The sequence below is a fragment of the Eutrigla gurnardus genome (genome assembly GCF_963514095.1).
Source record: "Eutrigla gurnardus genome assembly, chromosome: 1".
Lineage (NCBI taxonomy): Eukaryota > Metazoa > Chordata > Actinopteri > Perciformes > Triglidae > Eutrigla > Eutrigla gurnardus.
The window spans coordinates 35537174-35542173 of NC_139915.1; the positions used below are offsets into that span (position 1 = coordinate 35537174).

Genomic DNA, 5000 nt, shown 5'->3' on the forward strand with positions numbered 1-5000 from the left:
GTGTTGTTCTTTCCCACCTCTGAGGTCAAACAGATGTGGTATAAGGAGTCAAACAAACACAGGACTTTCAATCAGGAGACTGCTGTTCGTGTCCTCTGAGATAATAAACGTTAGCACTTCGTCACGTCAGTCGTTAGCCATGTTAATCGTTCAGACTTGGTTCAGACCTGGTTCAGACCTGGTTCAGACCTGGTTCAGACCTGGTTAAGACCTGGTTCAGACCTGGTTCAGACCAGGTTAAGACCTGGTTCAGACCTGGTTAAGACCTGGTTCAGACCTGGTTCAGACCAGGTTAAGACCTTGTTCAGACCAGGTTCAGACCTGGTTCACACCAGGTTAAGACCTGGTTCAGACCTGGTTCAGACCAGGTTAAGACCTTGTTCAGACCTGGTTAAGACCTGGTTCAGACCAGGTTAAGACCTGGTTCAGACCTGGTTCAGACCAGGTTAAGACCTGGTTCAGACCTGGTTAAGACCTGGTTCAGACCTGGTTCAGACCAGGTTAAGACCTTGTTCAGACCAGGTTCAGACCTGGTTCACACCAGGTTAAGACCTGGTTCAGACCTGGTTCAGACCAGGTTAAGACCTTGTTCAGACCAGGTTAAGACCTGGTTCAGACCTGGTTAAGACCTGGTTCAGACCTGGTTCAGACCAGGTTAAGACCTGGTTCAGACCTGGTTAAGACCTGGTTCAGACCTGGTTCAGACCAGGTTAAGACCTTGTTCAGACCAGGTTCAGACCTGGTTCACACCAGGTTAAGACCTGGTTCAGACCTGGTTCAGACCAGGTTAAGACCTTGTTCAGACCTGGTTAAGACCTGGTTCAGACCTGGTTCAGACCAGGTTAAGACCTGGTTCAGACCTGGTTCAGACCAGGTTAAGACCTTGTTCAGACCAGGTTCAGACCTGGTTCACACCAGGTTAAGACCTGGTTCAGACCTGGTTCAGACCAGGTTCAGACCTGGTTCACACCAGGTTAAGACCTGGTTCAGACCTGGTTCAGACCAGGTTAAGACCTTGTTCAGACCAGGTTCAGACCTGCTTCGGACCTGGTTAGGACCTGGTTCAGACCTGGTGAAACCTTAGTTTAGTTAGTGACGTGAATCCTTAGTGTAGTTAGTCACGTGAATTGTTAGCATCGTTAGTTATGTCAATTGATAGCCGCTTTAGTTTACGTGAATTGTTAGCATCGTTAGTTACGTGAATCGATAACGGCTTTAGTTTACGTGGATCGTTAGCCTCGGTAGTTATGTGACTAATTGTAGATTTTTCTGTCTGCTTCTTTGTGAAATAAAACATTTGACACCATTCATTGGGTTAGTGACGGTGTGGGCTCCATGGTAGCTCTGACGGCCTTACAGAGTAGCAGCTGGGGGGGGGGCTTAGTGGAGGGTCAGCTGTGGATTACATCCATTCAATCAAACATTACAGCGGCACGTTGCAGACACGCCCGACAGAATCTGCTGTCGACTGTATTTTACTTCTTTTTTTTTTACAACAAATTCCAATAAAGTCAATTAAACAACAGAATGTACATTTCTGAAGCTGCCTTCCACAACGACAAAAAGAAAATACTCGACACCACGCTGCAAAAAATACAGCTGCAATGGTTTCAACTCGTCTGGCTGTCGACCTGAAAACAAGCCTCAAGTTCTCAGAGAGAAAAGCCGAGGACGCGACCTCGCTGTCCTGAGCTGCACCGAGCACCACCCAGTCCTCACGCCATTCCTCAGCTCCAAAGAGTCCGGCTGAGACACACACACACACACACACACACACACATATATATATACATACACATACACACACATATATATATACATACACACACACATATACACACACAGCAGGCTAACAGCATGATTTATCTGTGGTTGTTTAGTTGAAGTCGATGGTGGAGGTTTTCAGGTGAGAGATGATGAGGATTCATGAAAGGAGAAGGTTCATTATTAATCACCATCCGTCTCACTGAACCTCACTCCGGGGTCGGAGACGACAGCACGATGAAGGAGGGAGAAGAGCCTAAAGAACAGCAGCGAAGCCGGCGTGATCCACGTTATCGACTTGTGATGAAGACGAGACACTGAAGCATTTAAACGTGCCGATCATCGGTGTTCAACAACAAGCTCAGACCTGAAGAACGTGCACAGACGAGTCAGACTCCAATGTTGACACTGGCTGAAAGTACATTTACTTAAGGACTGTACTATTTTGAGGTACTTTACTCAAGTATTTCCATTTTCTGCTGCTTTATACTTCCACAACTCAGAGGGACATATTTGACTTTTTACTCCTGAAGTATTAGAGATGAAACTACCCAGAAGTACATTAAGTTGCTCAGCCTTCGTCAGCTCTGAACTAAAGTCATACGTAGGCTTGTTTTCTTTAACATTAAAGTATGTCAACCAGTCCGTCAACGCTCCTTATCGCCCGACATCAGCGCTCGTTAAGTGGGAGAGCGTTCGCATGGAACGCAGCCACCCGCTGCATTATGGGTAAACAGAGGTGTCAAGACGTTCTACACTCATAGAAGTACTGATACTTTTTGTTCAAAGAGACTATGGTAGAAGTACTGACTCTACTTCTTTACTCAAGTATACAGTACAGCATCTGATACAGCTGATATGTACTCAATGTAGAAAGTATAATGTATAACTATGAAGTACATTTCTACTGGCTGTTTTTTTTACTAGGCTATATTAATATGAAAATAATAATCGATAATTCCCCTCAAACACATTAAAACTAAAGTAACGAGCCTGTTTTGAAATATATTCTACTTTTTTATTTTTGAAAAATAAAATCTCAAGTAAAATACAGATACCTGAAAATTCTACTTAAGTACAGAAACAAAGTATTTATACTTTGCGACTTCCCACCTCTGAGGTAAAACAACAGATGTTGTTACAAATACAATCTCACAGTAATACGATTAAAAGAGATTATTATTGTGACCTAAATTCTCTCTCTGCATTAAAAGGCTTCCATATGTTGACTTTACATTGTATTTTTTAAATCTATATTTTAACAAGCTGATGCAAAGTTAACTAACCCCAGCTCACAGCGTATAGAGAAGTCCAAGTAAGTAAGAAACTCTACACTATCCATACATGCCGAGGTCACACCAGGCCTCCACTGTTTGAACAGAAAAAGAAAGAACGATAATTAAACAGGAAAACAACTCCACTCTCCTCACTTGACCCTTGACAGGCAGCCAGCTGTGCCATAGGTCTGATGAAACATGCTGCTCACGTGGCCGGGGCGGCCGACTGTATATATAACATGAGGTTTCATTCACGGCTGGCAGCCGGCCAGCTCGTCCTCAGGAAACCCCACATCCTGCTGCTGACATAAGGCCGTTTATCATGCGTCCTGGGCCGAGCCCACAATGTGGGCTTTTGCAGACGCAGATAAAACGGAACAAAAACAGACTTGATCCAGATCCACGGAGACAACTGGTTTTTCATGGGCTGTAAACGCAGCTACGCCTCTGTCGAGGTTTGTTTTGTTTTGACTGAAGGGTGTCGACTGAGTTCACGCTCACGTAGCGCCGCGGCTCTGAAGTGTTCAAATCTATTCAAAACCACCACAAAAATACTCACATTCCTCTTCATAAATTAACTTAAAAAAATACACTTTTATATCTTGAGTGATAAGAAAAAAAAAAATAAAAATAAAGTTTGTTTTTGGCTGAAATGTTCAGGAGTGATATTCAGGGAAATCTGTAAAAAGAAAAGTAGCTTCTGTTTGGGTTTATTTATAGACTTAGAGACCAGGTAAAAATACTTTCTGAGCTTTTGTCTCAGTGTTTCTTTTGTAAATCTATGTAGAAAAGAAAAGAACGGATGAGACTGACTTGAATATCGTGATTATTATTCGCTACTATACAATCGCAATCACGAGACTTCGCTGATGACGAATCCAACAGTCGCACGGCAGTTCATGAAATAGTCAAAAAATGTAATTATAGTCATTAATTTCATCATAACATCACAACTACATACAGTGAAGGCAACAATCAAACTTCAGGTTGAGGCAACAAAACATAACTATGTATAGTTAAGTTGAGGTAACAAAAAACCTAACTATGTATAGTTAAGTTGACACAACAAAACCTAACTACTTATAGTTAAGTTGACACAACAAAATATAACTATGTATCGTTAAGTTGAGAAAACAAAACATAACTACGCAGTGGCGCCGCCAGCCGGAATCCTGTACGCACTGTGCGTACTTTTTTTGAAGGTGGGCTAGATATTTAAATTTCAGCGGTTGACACCAAACAACGTCTGCCCAAGCAAGTCAGAGCTTTTCTTCCGCTCACACAGTGACCTGGAGAGACGCAGCCGCATTTGAGAGGACAATCGCGCGTGTGCGCGCAATTACGCATAGCGTGTGTTTGCCCCTCTCCACTACACAATACAGCTCGGCTCTAGTCTCGTCACCTCTCTGCTGCTGAACACTGTGGGCCGAGCCGATGCATGTCTCTCTCCCTGGGCCGGGAGAGTTATCATACCGTACTGTGCGTGTCCAAGCGTGTGTGTGCGTGGAGTGCTCACAAGCGTGCGCTTGTGTTTAGGGTGGGGATGGAGGGCACAAAAAAACGATTTGCACCATGATATACGCTACTGATGTCACTGATACTGAAAACATTCGATTTTGTCTTAAAAAAGTATTTTTCCATTTGTTGTTGTATTTGCCGTTTCTGTGCGTACATTGAAATTGAATCCTGGCGGCGCCACTGTAACTACGTATATTTAAGTTGAGGTAACAAAACATAACTATGTATCGTTAAGTTGAGAAAACAAAACATAACTACGTATAGTTAAATTGAGGTAAAAAACATAACTCCATCCATCCATCCATCCATCCATCCACATACACGGCAACAAAGCAGACGTTGTGTTTCCGTTAGCTAAGAACAAGCTACATATGGAACAGGTCCTACTCACCGAGTCGTCCGCCATGTTGCAACGGTAGCCCAGAGTGGACAAACCAAACG

The 5000-nt window shown here is 43.4% G+C and overlaps 1 long non-coding RNA gene across 1 annotated transcript in view; it reads left to right on the top strand.

Annotated features, from left to right (window-relative positions):
* LOC311024285 overlaps nucleotides 1-5000 on the top strand; it is an 11943-nt gene that overhangs the window by 5313 nt on the left and 1630 nt on the right. The window lies entirely within an intron of this gene.